We start from the raw sequence: 16,306 nt of genomic DNA on the forward strand, positions 1-16,306 counted from the left end.
CACAAAGGGTTTCTTGTGTTTCTTTAAGTTATATGGACCTGGTTAGGTCCAACCCAACTAATAAGACCTGGGTCAGGTCCATACAACTTTAGCCCGTATAACTATTCCAAAAATTAGACCAATTTCAACGAAATTTCAGTCTTTTTTCATAAATTTCGACCATTATGTCTCCATTCCACACATATATAATACTTTTTAGAGTATTATAAGTGTTAAATGGAGATTTGGGGATTTCTCTTAAGGTTTCTACTTTCTTATACTCCAAAGCTTTCAACATTTCTCCTAAGGTGAAGTTCAAAGTTTCTTTTCCTACTATATTTCTTGACTACTTTAGTTTTCTATTTGAACATGGCTAAAAAAATGAAAGAAACCCAAGATGATGTTACATGGAAACATTGCACTAAGGTGGGTGATGGGAAAAAGGCAAAGCTTAAGTGCAACTATTGTGGGAAAGAATACTCCGGAGGTGTTTTTAGAATTAAACATCATTTAGCTTGTACTCATGAAAATGTTGTTGTATGTGCTAAAGTTGAAAGTGGTGTAAAAGAGTTTTTCTTTAAGTTGTTAGAGGAAAATAAGATGAAAAAACAATTCTTAGGTGATGAGTATGATGGTGGAGATGAAGAAGGGGGTGCGGAACTTGTAGATGAGAAAAGGAAACTTGCTTTAGATGCTTTTGCTTAAAGGTTTCAACCATCAAGAAAGAAATCAAGTGGTACGACAACTACCTTGAATTCTATTTGGAAGAAGCAAGATAGAGATGATCTTTGTGTGGATGTAGCTAGGATGTTGTATGCTAATGCTCTTCCATTCCATTTGGTCAAGAATCACTATTTTATCAAGATGTTGCAAAATGTTGCTAAGTTTGGGAATGGATTTAAGCCACCTAGTTACCATGAGATGAGGACAACATTCTTAGTGAGAGAAGTGAATAGAACTAAAGTTGACTTGGTGGGAAAGTACAAGAAAGAATGAAATCTAAAAGGGTGTACCATTATGTCGGATGGGTGGACCGATGGAAAGAATCGATCAATCACAAACTTTCTTGTCAATAGTCCCAAAGGGACTTTCTTTCTTAAGTCCATTGACACCTCGGATGAGAATCATAGTGGGGATTATCTTTTTGAGCTTTTAGATGGTGTTATTGAAGAAATTGGAGAAGAGAATTGATATTTACACTTTTATGGTATAATGATTGGATTCTCTACTCCGTTCGGTGAAACTCAATCTACTTACTCACGTGTCTTCGTGCATTTAGTTCGAGTAGGAATTCGTTCCACCTAAAGTCTAGGACAGCATACAACTTTATTATGCTCCTTAGGAAACTAGTGAGTAAGTTTTTATTGTTGATTTGTATGCTAGACTTGATTTGTTTTAAATCCTAACGGACACTAAAAATGTGAGATACGAAAACGGAATAACTAAGAATTTTAGCAAGATTATTTAGAGAGAGAGAAGGGTAGAGGATTATGCTACTCATGCAAGGACTCATTATAATCCTTTAAAATCATATTACTACCATCTCTAAGCCGTTTTGGGTTTATTATCAAACCCGAAACAGATAGAACGTCGATCCCTAGCGAGATGAACTTATCTCTAAGTCCATTTCCCTAGCATAAAGGAGTTGAACTGATATTTCATCTCTGAAATACCATCTCAACTCCTAGACTCATACAACAAACACCTGTCAAACAGAGAATTAAGAGGTCAAATAAGACCCGCACACGTGGCTAGCCCAGGCATAAAAAGGGTGGTGCACGCGAGTCTTTCTCAAACTACAGGCCTCAATTTTGGCCGGACACTACCATTTTGGGGTAGTGTGCTACATGTGTCCTTAGTCTTGAGCAGTGAATCCTACTTCTAAAAAATATATTCGAATCCTCACATGAGCATCATTAACCCTCCACCTTGGAGGGTTTTAGCTCATGATCCTTGGCCGGATTATTTGAAATACTACAAGATATATATGCTAATGAGAGATAGAAAGAAGAAAAGAAGACTAAACACATCAATTACCTAAGGAAATGATGAAGTTTATTTCAAAAACTAAAGATGCTCTCTATTAACACTATTACAAACTTTTTTACATAAAAACAAAAATTAAAAACTAAACTACAAGACAAGGAATGAAAAAGGAATCTAAAAAGGGAGTTAATGCTCTAAAATCAGCCCCCCTTATACATAAGAGAGCTTTCTCCTCTCATCCCACGTGAAACACTAAAACCTATTAATTTCCATCTTATCCACAAAGCCGAAAGCAAAGTGACACCTTGCATGGTTTACACTATTAACACCTAATCTTATTGGTAACCCGTAAAAACTCAACTAGATTACTCTAACTTTATTCTTACGGTATCAATTATTTATTTCTTACTCTCACATGTATATTCATGCAATATATAGAGTACGGAATCGTTCCACTCCTAAACTACCAAGACATAATAGAATCTAATTAATCAAACACAAGGAAGCAATGATGAGAGTAATATTTATAGAGGTGAATTTATACTATGAAACTAAATATATGAATTTAACTTATACTAATTTAACTAAGCAATTGAATATAACTTGAATAAAATATGGAGAAGAAATTAGGGGGATTTGATTCCACTTTGATTTATTTCTAATATGCTAGTGTAGATTATTGCAATCCTAACCAATTAAGATTAAATATTTGATCCCTAATTATTCATGACAATCTCTGCCAACTAATAATTAACATGCGAGGAAGTTCAACCCATTCTCATGGCAAATCAACTAACCTACTAGAGTGAAATTCTTAAACAAACAATAATTCTAACTAACATATCAAGTCTTCATCAAACCCTTCTAATGGAGGTTTAGCTAGAAGTCATTAGATTATCATTAATAGAATAATAAAAAGAAAACATAATGAAGAACAATAACTTGACTTTTATTAATCTAATGGAGGCTACAAACTAAACTAATTAACTAAAACTAAACTAAACTACAAAGGGAGAGAGAGAGAGAACCCTAAACTATATTAAACTAAAGTGAGAGTAGCCAAGTTTTGTTTAGCCTTAAACTCTTTATATATGAGAGATTTAGGTTTACAATTTCGTGCATGGGCTTTGGAGCCATGAAATCAAGCCCAAAACCTAATTACATATGTCCAAAAAGGGTTTCTCTATGTGAAATTACTTCAACACCCTTTTCGTCCATTTCTTCTTCTCTGATTGGGTCACGACTTATACTATTAGAAAGATCTTTCCGATCCGGTCATTTTGACATATAATATGTCTAATTCTGAGGGCTAAGTTCAAAAATACGGTCTGCAGAAGTTCTATTGACAATTCTGCCCTTTTTCTAACCGCGTTGACTTTGACTTTTCAGCTTTGACTAGGCTTTAAAAAGGCTTTTTCTCATTGAAACTTGGGCTTTAACCATAAAACTTCTTAGCAACAAACCTTTGCTCATTTCTCTTGCAAAAGTGACATATTTCTTCACATATTTGACTTCAAGACTTGAAATACACAAAAGCACGTAAACAATACTAACTATTATTTATTATATACATAATTGGTCTAAATGTAATATTATTAAGGGGTTAAAACTATAGTTTTAGGCTCTTATCAAACTACCCCCTAAACAGTATTTTACTTGTCCTCAAGCAAATATGAGAAATTAAAATAAGTGACCAAAAATGGAGTTCTAACTAATCTCGTTTCGCTGAGTGCGATTGCATTGACTATATGCAATAAGGTCTTAAACCACTAGGAATTCCCTAGTGAACGAGTTATAGCCTCGTGAGAGTTTTCCAGAGAAGATACTCACAAACTTCATCTATACTACAACGACTAAAAAATAAAATTATTGTTTTCTACTTTATTCTCAGATATCTATACATCTCACTAGTACTGAATACAGAATAATCAAGTCGAAATCTAAGCTAATACGTGCATAATAATCAATCATCTATGAATAAACATATATATAATGAACTATGCTATGAAATGCAATAACAGGTCCGTTTCTGAAACCTTGGAATAGCGTCCTTAAGTAGGTCCTCACATATATGTCAAGACAAAAACCACTCTGATTTTTCCACTTAAGTTTCGCTCACTCTAATGTGCAGTGGGTACACTTTACCTTACAATCTCAATGACACACAAGGAAGTCGAAGTTGATCAAACACATCTGCCACTTACTATCACACTAACCTATTCCTAATTGAGCTAGAGGTCTTTATTAGGTGTTGCGGGGATTAGGAGATGGTTTAAGAAGGAAGAAAATGGATATTCAAAAAGAACAAATATGAGATAATAGAGTCTTCAAAATATGTAACTAGAGAAAATCTTGTTCTTACTTTGCTTCTATACTTTGTTTCCATTCTTAGCCATTTTTTTCTTTTTCTTTTAGCTTTTGACTCCTTTGATTCTGTTTTTGGAGTTCTAACTTTTTATTTTCTTTTCTTTTTCTTTTCTTTTCTTTGGATAGAAACTTTCTTTTCTTATTTTAAGCAACTAACAAATTCTTGGTTTCACAGGTCTTCTCTTTTCTATTCTTCATTTCATCTCTATTCTCAAACTCATTCAAAAATGATAGGCTGATTTTTATTTTGTTTTGTAAAAGGATAAAGGATTTGCAGTTTATGAAAGGCTAAAGAAAGGCTCAGAGGGGCGACTAGCGGAAATAATTTCATATAGGTTTGAATTTCTTGCTATATCGATCCAAAGAGGGCCTAAATTCTCGCTTAGGATATGGTATAGTGATCAAGCAAGTGGACGTGTGATTTCTTTATTCGGAATTTACTTCTCCCTTGTGTCATTTCTCAAATGTTTCACTCATATAAGGCTTTAGGCTATATTCTCACAAGATTTGTAGAATAAGTACTCTAGCTTAGATTTCATAAACTTACTGCCAAACAATCATAGATACTCATGTAATATATTTATAGAAAGATGCAATGATTATTACCTACATATTAATCTAAATTTCTAAAACTATTCTAATATAAGAGCTAACGTGAAACTTCAAGATTAATATCATTATGGAGAAAGAAACAATACCAATATTCCAAAGTGTATAACATAAATGTTTTATTTATATTTTTGAATTTTTTACTATAAAACAAGTGCATATTATACATGTATTATTCTAATAGGTGCCTTAATTTACACGTATTTCTATGCCACCCTCAAACAAGAACATGTTTTGTCCTCAAAGTATTAAAATAAAAAGGGTAGGAAATACCATGGAAACGCGTGAAAATTGAAGAACACATGCAAAACAAATTATATCATACTAATATAGGTAAAGAAAAACAGATGCAACTCTAAATGAGTTCCACCTGTTATGGGGTTAACAAAAATTAAATTGCTTGGGACATAAGTAGACACGAACAAAAATAAAACGTACCTCATATCCAACATTTACACATTGTCCTCCTCCTCAATAAAGAATTGAGGTTCCTTGGCATCCTGCCACGCCATGATAATTTGTCAAGCCTCACGCCATTTATCATCTACAATCGCTAACCGGTTACGGGCCACTTGGTCAGATGGGGTGTAAAGGGCAACCCAATTAGGTTGTAGCCTCCTCCCCGGCCAATTCATTGCATGGAATGAGCGTATAATGCAGTTGGTGGGTCTCACAATGTCAACCCCAACCCAATCTGTGAAACGGGCACAAAATGCAGGAAAGAAAACATAACATGATTTGACAAACTAAGACAGGCATAAAAGATACTTATGCCTCAAACTATGGGCTCGGGCTAAACTAGACACTAAGGTCTGGGGAAGGTCATAGAGCATACGTCCCTCAGCTAGAGCAAGGAAAACGTCACAAGTGGCATTATTCGTAGAAGAAAAACGCCATTCCCCTAATATGTTTAGCATGATAAAAAACATCACCGTGCCCATGTTATGGGACAAGCAACCAAGGGCTACGCTATATTACCCTTGGTCCTCTACACAGAAAATTTCGGCCCCATAGGTCTCGTGTAAAAACTCATAGTTGCAGGCATAGAAATTATGAACCAAATAGCCCTATGACTCTTGAATTTCAGCAGGCATAGAAAACCCAATAGTAAATGCCAATAAGAACTTAGTTATATCCATTGTTTCATCCTCAATGGTGATGGAGAACACTTATTCTCCATCCATGCGATAGAAAAACTTACAATGGTCATAGAAATACAAAGTAAGCACAGGAGAATAAAGTTCATTAGAGCTTACCATTAGAGGCTGCCATCCCGCCTTTATGATCAAGTCATGGAACCAAGATCCATACGTGTCGCTTACGAACAAATCTTCGAAGGATTGCTCCGGTATGATCTGAGGTGACTTCATATCACACAACACACTCTAGAACTTCTGGAAATAACCCTGGAAGAACCTACAAAAAATCAAAACTGAAAGTGGCTGTGGAGGTGAAGGGCACGAGCGCGCTCAAGATTGCCTGTGGGAGGGCGCGAGCACGCTCTTGCCTTGCTCGAAGTCCAGTGATTTGAGGGTGCATGTGCTCTGAGTATAGGCAAAACAAAGGGCGAGCACACTCCGTGTATGATGAGTGCTATGAAGTGAAAAATTAAAGGTAAAGTGAGAGATGCAAAGTGAGAGGTGTGTTGTGAAGTTGAGAGTGTACCAAGGATTTATAGAGAACTAGTTTCTAAATTCCACAAGTTTCTTAACTAGTTAAGGCAACATGATGGAATAAGACAGTTCTAAATCCAAAATAGAACTAGACAAGAGGCATGCTCCAAAACCAAACCAATAGCTTTTTGGCTGTAATTAAAATAGCAATCATCTAATTATGACTCCTTGAGGTTGCACCAAACAACAGTTGCTAATTCTAGCGACACCAATTTAACAACATTTTCACATAATTTAATCATTATCAAGCAGGCAATAATATTTTGACAAAAATACGTGGATATGACTTGAGGTATTGCTAAATAAATAATTCCACCCCCAAACAAGTTGGAAGGGTGGGATTCACGATACAAAACATAGCATATGCCGGAAACTAAAACAACTTCAAATTAAAAAAAAAAAAAAACAATTACAGAATTCAAATATGAACTACTTAACTAAACAATTTGGAATCAAAATCTACGAAAAACAAGAAAACAAGTCTTAACACAACAATAATACAAAATAAACTAGCCACGTTACGAGAATGGAATAAGAATAGGAAATTAAGTGATCAAGAATGGAAAGACCAAACACCCCACCCCCAAACAAATTTTTGAAAACATGGTTGGAAAATTTGTTTAAACACATGGGTCTTTTTAAAGTCAAGTACCCGAGACTTAATGTGGGGTTGTTTTAAGTCAGATTCCCTTAGACTTAATGTGGGGTCGTTTTAAGTCAGATTCCCCTAGACTGTGCACACCCCCAAACAAGTAAGAAACTGGGGTGGCACAAAATGGATGATGCGTGGTCAACTATAAACTAATAGTCGAAAGAGTTGGGGCTCTAGCCATAAAAATATGACACTAAATGCACCCCCAAACAAAATGAAGTTGTATAATTGGAAGCAATTATGTAGAAGAATAAAAAAAAACGTATGAAATCCATCAAAGAACATATGCAAACCATCATGTTGTAGCTGTTTTAAAAAATTAGAATGACCCAAAAGATGAATTAGTGATATTTTAGGTGAGAAAGGAATGAAGTATGGATCCTTATGTCTTTCATGAGGCTCAGATGAGGAAAAATAAGACAAACTAGGTTTCTCACTACACTCGGTCAAAGCTTGGCTCTCAACTACAGGAATGGAGTACTTATGGGATTATGTGTTAAGCAAAAACTCTACATCGTGAGGGTTGAAAAAATTATAGAAGGTCTCTGAGGCAATTAGCTCAAGTGAAAATTCGAGGTTCCTCTGAAATGGTGGGTGAATAGATGGCTTAGTTGTGGTAAATTGTTGGATTTTAGGAGGTGGTAACTCAGGTGGATGGTGGTCGGTTGGTGGTTCATCAGTTGGTGCATCTTCACACGCTCTTAAGAAATCATAGAAATCTTCATCTAGCTTAGCTGAATCCATAAAGTTATGGTTCGTGGCTTTATCTTTAAGAAATTCATCAATTTTTTCCATTGTTATTTCCTCAGCTACCAAACTAAATTGAGATTCACATTGCTCTAAAGTTGTAACTTTCTCTTTTTCTTGCACATTAACTTGTTTATGCCTTAGATTAGAATTGTTAATCTCTATTTCCTCACCCTCTTCCTCTAAAACACTATAAGTATCCTCAATGGCATCATTCGAATATATCGATGAATCATCCAGCCGAGTGCGGTTAGCAAACACAAAGGCCTGGACATGCTCAACAGGAGAGCCCATATTAAGAGAATGCCAATAGTTATCAAATTCTTCCTTCGTCATATCTTTATAAATATCTTCTAATGTGTCATCATTATATTCATCTTCAGATGGATCAGTGGGAGGTTCCTCAGAGGCATCTTTCAAATTAGAGTGGTCATCCAAAATAAGTCCTAAAGAGTCGTCTTCAAGAATTTCCTCATCCAAGTGGGGTGTGGAGTCAACATAATTGTTAATGGGAGGATCATGGGAAGGTAATAATTCAGGAAATTCAAGGTAGGTCTTAACTAGGTCGAATGGTGTGGTTATGAGAATAGGTTGTTCAACTTATGTGTCGATCTCTGGCAAGGTTGAAAGTTCTGAAGAAACGTTTTTTTGTGGTTGGCTATTTGGTCCATAAATGTTTGTTGTGCATTAGTCATATGTTGGGAAATTTGGTCTGGGAAGGGTGGCAAACTAGATGGGTGGGTGATTTCTGGCATGGTCACTACTACAAATAAGCACATTAGCCACGGTTGATAAAATGGTATATACCACTGTTTTGCCAAAAACAATGGCTAATAGGCACTTACCATGGTAAAGATGGCTGGTCTAATTTTGGTATAAGCATATACCACTAGTATTGCGAAACAATGGTATATATTATGCCATATACCACGGAACAAGCTAATGTAGTTAAATTTTGGTTTTGATATTCGTATACCCCATCGTTTCTAAAAAATAGGTGGTTAATATTTTGCCCAAAAAAAGTATTCCGTGGATAAAGCCAATATACCATAACCCCACTCGCTAAAAAAAAAAAAAAAAAAAAATTGGAAGAAGTTGAAAAAATCGTCTCGCGCTGAAACTCACTCTTTTCAACTTCGTTCAAGATCTCTTTTCTAACTTTTATCGGTCTCTTTTCAATTAGCTAGGGTTTATCAAGTATTTATATCTCTCTCCCCAATTTTGGCTCAAAGGTATTTGCTATTCTTTTTTTCTTCTATCTATCTCTCTGGTTTCGACTTTAAATTTTATTGTTTTTGCTTTGTGTTTGTTATATCGTTGGTAGATACTTATTATTTCCACCTCTTGTTTGCACGATTTTGGATGAAAGAGATCGAAGACCATCAGGTTTCTCTCCATCCCCCTCCCCCTTTGCCTTTTTTTTTTGGCCAAAGTAAACATATTACTTGTATTAGGCTAGCTAGACAAAGATATATATTGAAGTACTAAAGATTCTAAATTTAAATAATTGACTAGATTAAGCAAAGAAGGAAATAGAAATCCATCAAAGATTTATGATCAGTACTTAGTAGGCCTTAAATAGGTGAGACAATATTTAAATTCATCTTTTCTCTTTGCCTGAGCATGCTTTTTTGTTAATTCAATTTCACTGTTTTTGTTTAAGGTATTGGGTAGTTTTCAATTAAGTGACCAATAGTTAGTACTTAGTACAAGGTAAAGGTTTCCAATTTCGTTGGTTAGTTAGTACCAATAGTTAAAGCTACATTTCAATTTCAAGGTAAAGGTGCGGTTTTCAGGTTTCTCACCTCTTGTTTTTAGTTAGTACAAGGTTTTCAATAGATTTCATTGTTTAGTAACATGGGAACTAAGCATGGCCAAAGCTAAGATTATTTGAGTATACATAGTTTGTACAAGGTAAAGGCTATTACAAATGATTCATTTATCTGGACCAACGATATCTTGTAATATTGATTAGTTTAATTTACTCCTTTTGGTGTGAGGGTTCCTCTTGTAACCTTTAGATAACCCAGGTGTTTGTATGAGCTATTTAATGGTGATTTTGTGATGGTCCTTATGTATCACGGGATGCGAAACGAGTTACGAGTGCAAGTGGAAAAGTTAGTAAAGCTTAACAGTTGCTAAAAATTTGATTTGCTAAATCTCTAATCTTGAGTAATTTTCTAAAACTTTTCGGTCTCAAGGTCTCTCTTCCACCATTAACGAGATTTAAAATGAAGTTTACTTGATATCGAATTGTTTATAGGTGATCAAGTTGTTTTATGATTTCAGATAGGCCTATAAAAAAAAATAGCTTTCCTTGTTACCAAACAATTGGAAATCAAATTTTGAATCAAGTAGTTTCCATGAATGCACTTTCTTGTTGAAAGAGATATCTGTGAACCAAAAGTAGCCGCAGTGATTTTAGTTGGTGAGAATTTTGATAAAAAAAATTGTTTCTTGTTTTGTGTTAGTCCCGAACGAACTAAGTCTTGACACAAAGAGGGGTTAAACCCGCTTTTTGTATATGTCCGCTAAACAAGGCTACTTGTTGGTAGTTGCTACTACTTCCAGGTAATCCTCTACTTCTATCCTTTATGCATGTTTATTGTTTGTTGTTTTTTTTATTGTGGTTTCTTTATCCCCTCTTCTATAATTTCTATTAGATATTTCTTATTTCGGAAGAATAGAGTTAGATGTATGGTTCTTGTTTTCTGTAGTATAATTTATTATTATTATTATTATTAGAAAATAAGTATGTTGACCTCATGTTTATAAATTATGAGAATTTGGGCATTTGATCTATTTGTTGTGGATGCATGAACGGTCAGTAGTTAGTGGATTGAATCACCTCTTGGTTCTTATTAAACCCTCTACGGGCGTTTAACTTACCATTTACTACCCTTATTAAATAGATACACTAGACTTGTCATTTTATTTTAAGTGTATCAAGAATTCATCCCTTGACACACACACACACACACATGCACACATTACACTCTGTCATCGTATAGTGGAGCACTCAAGGCAAGTAATGCAGCTACTTTTGTTTCATTGCATAGATGTTATTTTGGTGGTATACACGAGGTTAGAAGATCTGCAAAATCTCATTGTTGGTGTTATCGTACAATATATTACATATTCATCTTTAGTTTTAGTAATATCGACTGTTTTTTTTCTTCCTTATAGGATTCTTTATGACAAATTTGTGAGTTGTCATGATGTTGTCGGATTTGCAAACCCTTTATCCTTCACAAGAGCTAATGGGCATGAGAATTATTGTAGAGATCTTGTAGAATACAAGTGGAAAGAGAGTTGTAAGTTGTTATTATCCCCCTTACAATCCAAGGTATATGTATATCGTCTGATGTTTTTCTTACTACTCATGTTGTTTAGTCCTTTTAATTGGAATGCATATTGCAGTTTTAGTGTCTAATATCTAATTTTAACTACCCATGCCCGATCGATCTTCTTGCAATGGACATTGGGTTTTAATTGTCATTAATTTATTGCGGATGACTTTTAGTTGGTTGAATTCGATACATCATCTACCATCTAATAATGACTCACGTGTGTATGTATATGAAATAATTCATTACATACTTATCTTTTACTTGCATTTAATTAACTTTTTACATTGATCTTAATTTGAAGTGCGGTCATAACAATGCAAAGATTTGAAGGGAAGGGAAGTAAAGGTCCAGTGAAGTAGGAGAGGATTATGGTAAACAAATTCTTGTGCATACATATCGTGCGTTTGAAAAAATATATTTTCAATGTTTGTGCTTAGGGCTCGTACCAACCTAGCAATACAGAGTGTGGGTATTACGCAATGAAGTTTATGAGAGAAATAATTGAAGTTTGTTAAGATAATTCTTTTAAAAATAAGGTATAAGTCATCATAACTTATTTAGCACTATATTTTTTGTATTACTCTTCATTATTTAGTTATTACATTACCTCTTGATATTTGATCATGTAGATGACAAATTTAACCCTCAAAGATACATACACATTGATGATGTTCAACTTCAAATTGTTAAGTTCATCCAGGATAATGGAGCGTTCAAGCCAGCCACGTCTTAGCTAGGTTTCGACCCATTCCAGTTAAGGTTTGATGTTTGGTCTCACCATTATTTTGATGTTTTAGATGGAACAAGAAGATTGCTTTTTTGATTGATGGAACAAAGTTAGTCATTATTTTGATGTTTCAAATGGATTGGATGGTTCTTTGTGATTGATGACTCGAAAAGTTATAAAATTCTTTTAGCATTTCAATTTTGCATGTTGGATGCCTAAAGTTATTTCTTTTGTTTGTTGCATGGATGAATTATTTACATTGAGTAATGTGTTTTTAAATCTAGTGTGGATATGGTGAAAATGGGGAAGTTGCTGGTTCAATGAATATGATGAATGAATATGGCGGAAATCGAATAATTAGGAGCTATTTTCTCTTTTAAAAAAAATAGCTATAGACCACGGTTTGAATCGGACAGTGGTAAATATCATCACTATTTCCCACGGTTTTAGCATCAAATAGAGCAAACCGTAGAAACTATTAACCACGGTTTTAGCATCAAAATACCACGGTTATGTAAAGAACCGTGGTAAATACAAGATACTTATTACCACGGTTTTATTATAAGTATTTGTCACGGTGGTTGTTACCACGGTTTTAAAATAGTGGTTAAAGTCCTTTTACCACTGTATATAACAGTGGTATATGAGCTTTTCTGTAGTAGTGGGTGGAAGGGTCTGGCTAGTATGGTGTTTGATAGTCATAGTTATTGGCGTTTGAGTGACTCTGGTTGATCTCGTACTATGATTGGTTAGGTTGAGGCTGAAGAAACATTGGACATGAATGGGCGGTGCGGTCTGGATTTGAACAAATTGTGCACGGAAAAGTGTTTGGTTCGTTGTACACACTCATTACGGAACTAGAAGTAAATGACACTGGTTGACTCCCTGTATAGTTTGGATGATTAGAAAACTTTTGATCGTATGGGTTACTATAAAAATTTGAAAATTGAGGCTTATAATTATTATTATATCCTATAGTAGGCTCAAACTCTTGATTTGATGGGCAATGAGAAGCCCAATGGTAAGGACTACCATAGCATGAACATGGTGAAGGGTGTGCATAATAAGCACATGATTGATCTTGATATGATAGGCAATGAGAAACCCAATGGTAAGGACTACCATAACATGAACATGGTGAAGGGTTTGCATAAGAATCACATGATTGTTCGTCTACATATTGATATGCCATAATGATTTTTTTTTTTAAATATTCTAGGACAATTAATATGCAAACGAAACTCTAACTATAAATTTCTAGATAGGTGTGTGGTATTGCGTTTACAAAAAAAACAAGGCTGATTATACTAGAATTAAAACTCCTCTAACAGAAGAAACGATGAGTGGAAAAAGGAGCACCTGAATGCCTCCTTGCTACGCGTATGAATAACTTTTTTGATACGCAATCTCAGTGTAATTAAGAAGATGGAAACACTGCATATATATATAAAAATATGAACAAAACGAGAGCCGGTGACTCACCTAGGAAAATCGGGCGTTCTTCAGATGGGGCACGGGCGCGCTTGGAAACAGACTTATAAAGGCGCGGGCGCGCTCTTGCCTGACACGATGTCCAGTACTTTGAGGGCGGGCGCACTCAAATGATAGGGTTAATAGAGCACGGGCACGAGCTTCAAAAAAATTGAAATTTTGACAGTGGTTTGCTACGATGTCTAGTAAGTCGCCTGTAAAATTTCAAATTAATCGGAGTTATGAAAGTCCTTCTACTGCCCTGCAAAGTTTGTGAAATAGTTTTCGGACATAACACAAACAACCGAATGGTTAACCAATCAAAACAGAGCCAAAATTGCCAAAAGTTTACTGGAGACTTCTGACAGATCATGCGGGTTCCTGTAAAATTTTTAGAGCAGTTGGAGTTCTACAAACCCTCCTTATCGGCTATTGTTCCAGAAATTAAGTGTTGCAAAACTGTAGAAACACACTAAAAACAATCAAATAGTTAGATGGTCAAAACAAATAAAAAACTCTTCAAACTTCTACTGTAAACTTCTGACTTATGATAGTACTACTGTCAAAATCTTAGAATATTTGGATCTGCCTAAGTAACCTTACTCGTTAGTTTTTCCCGAAATTTACGGTTTGGAAGCTGAAATGTAGCACTATAAAGATGGTATTAGTTCGCTAGGTGAAACAATTAGGAAAAATCTGAAAACATTCCAGTATATCAACAACACCTTAAAGATTATGTCTATAAATTTTCAGAATTTTTCGAAATTTACAAATACCTTTGCTGCAATGTTCTACACTGTGAATCCGCAGACACAAGGGAAGGTGGGCGCGCTTTGAACAAGGCAAAATGGAGGGCGGGCGCCCCTGTGCCTCAAACAGTGAATAGTACTGAAAATGCAAGAAAGAACAAAGAAAAATTAAAAGGGTGGGTGGGTTGAGAATAAGGGATTGCCCCTTAGATTCAACTAATTGAATTCTTGTCCTGAATGATTTTAAGATGGCAGTGGCGCCATTTGGTAACCCGTAAAAACTCAACTAGATTACTCTAACTTTATTCTTATGGTATCAATTATTTATTTTCTACTCTCACATGTATATTCATGTAATATATAAAGTATGAAATCATTCCACTCCTAAAATACCAAGACATAATAGAATCCAATTAATCAAACACAAGGAAACAATGATGAGAGTAATATTTATAGAGGTGAATTTATACTATGAAACTAAATATAAGAATTTAACTTATACTAATTTAACTAAACAATTGAATATAACTTGAATAAAATATTAAGAAGAAATTAGGGGGATTTGATTCCACTTTGATTTATTCTTAATATGCTAGTGTAGATTATTGCAATCCTAACCAATTAAGATTAAGTATTTGATCCCTAATTATTCATGGCAATATCTGCCAACTAATAATTAGCATGTGAGGAAGTTCAACCCATTCTCATGGCGAATCAACTAACCTACTAGAGTGAAACTCTTAAACAAGCAATAATTCTAACTAACATATCAAGTCTTCATCAAACCCTTCTAATGGAGGTTTAGCTAGAAGTCATTAGATTATCATTAATAGAATAATAAAAAGAAAACATAATGAAGAACAATAACTTGACTTTTAATCTAATGGAGGCTACAAACTAAACTAATTAACTAAAACTAAACTAAACTAGAAAGGGAGATAGAGAGAGAACCCTAAACAATATTAAACTAAAGTGGGAGTAGCCAAGTTTTGTTTAGCCTTAAACCTCTTTATATAGGAGAGGTTTAGGTTTACAATTTCGTGCATGGGATTTGGAGCCATGTTTTGGGCCATGAAATCAAGCCCAAAACCTAATTAAATATGTCTAAAAAGGGTTTCTCTATGCAAAATTACTTCAACACCCTTTTTGTCCACTTCTGCTCTTCTGATTGGGTCACGGCTTAAACCATTAGAAATCTGTTTTTGAGTCGATCGTTTTGACATATAATAAACCCAATTCCGAGGTCTGAGTCCAAAGATTGGCCTGCAGAAGTTCTATTGACTTTTCTGCTCTTTTTCTACCCGCGTTGATTTTGACTTTTCAGCTTTGACTAGGCTTTAAAAAGGCTTTTTCTCATTGAAACTTGGGCTTTAACCATATAACTTCTTAGCAACAAACCTTTGCTCATTTCTCTTGCAAAAGTGACATATTTCTTCACATATTTGACTCCAAGACCTGAAATACATAAAAACAAGTAAACAATACTAACTCTTATTTATTATGCACATAATTGGTCTAAATGTAATATTATTAAGGGGTTAAAACTATAGTTTTTGGCTCTTATCACTTATCTAACTCCATTAATTGCATGCAAGGTGTCCATTTTGTTCCAATTATTTGCTCATTTTGTCTTTACTTGCATGATAACTCATCAAATCTTGTGGGCTCGCATAGTGGGTCCACGTGCCCCCTGTGTCCAGTGGCAGGCTGGTCTTTTGGCATTTTTACAACTTCCCACCTTTACGTAGAGCTCGTCGCACTGATCGTCTGAGTAGCTCACTTGCCGAATTTGGAGTCCTGGTTCAAGAGATATGAGCTCCGGAAGCTTGTTGTTACTGTGCACGTAATCCCGTTTCTGACTTGATTTTGTCATGTTTAAGTCTTTGGGTTTTAGTCCGAATTTGTTGGGCTTCACATGGCTTAATCGGAAAGCTTTATGTATACTCCCTATTCCGTGCTTAAATACTGGCTTTATCATCATTTTTACGTTGGTTGCT

General features: G+C 34.9%; 1 long non-coding RNA gene and 1 pseudogene across 1 annotated transcript; both read left to right on the top strand.

Moving 5' to 3' along the window:
- The first annotated feature begins 843 nt into the window (after positions 1–843).
- LOC147476073 (uncharacterized) overlaps positions 844–16,306 on the top strand; it is a 57,146-nt pseudogene continuing 41,683 nt past the window's right edge.
- On the top strand, positions 9,098–11,329 carry LOC147476074 (uncharacterized). The gene is made up of 3 exons (XR_015208595.1): positions 9,098–9,245; positions 9,383–9,399; positions 11,200–11,329. It is a non-coding gene; the product is annotated as an uncharacterized LOC147476074 (long non-coding RNA).

Source organism: Coptis chinensis, chromosome 9 (assembly GCF_015680905.1).
Source record: "Coptis chinensis isolate HL-2020 chromosome 9, ASM1568090v1, whole genome shotgun sequence".
Taxonomy (NCBI): Eukaryota; Viridiplantae; Streptophyta; class Magnoliopsida; order Ranunculales; family Ranunculaceae; genus Coptis; species Coptis chinensis.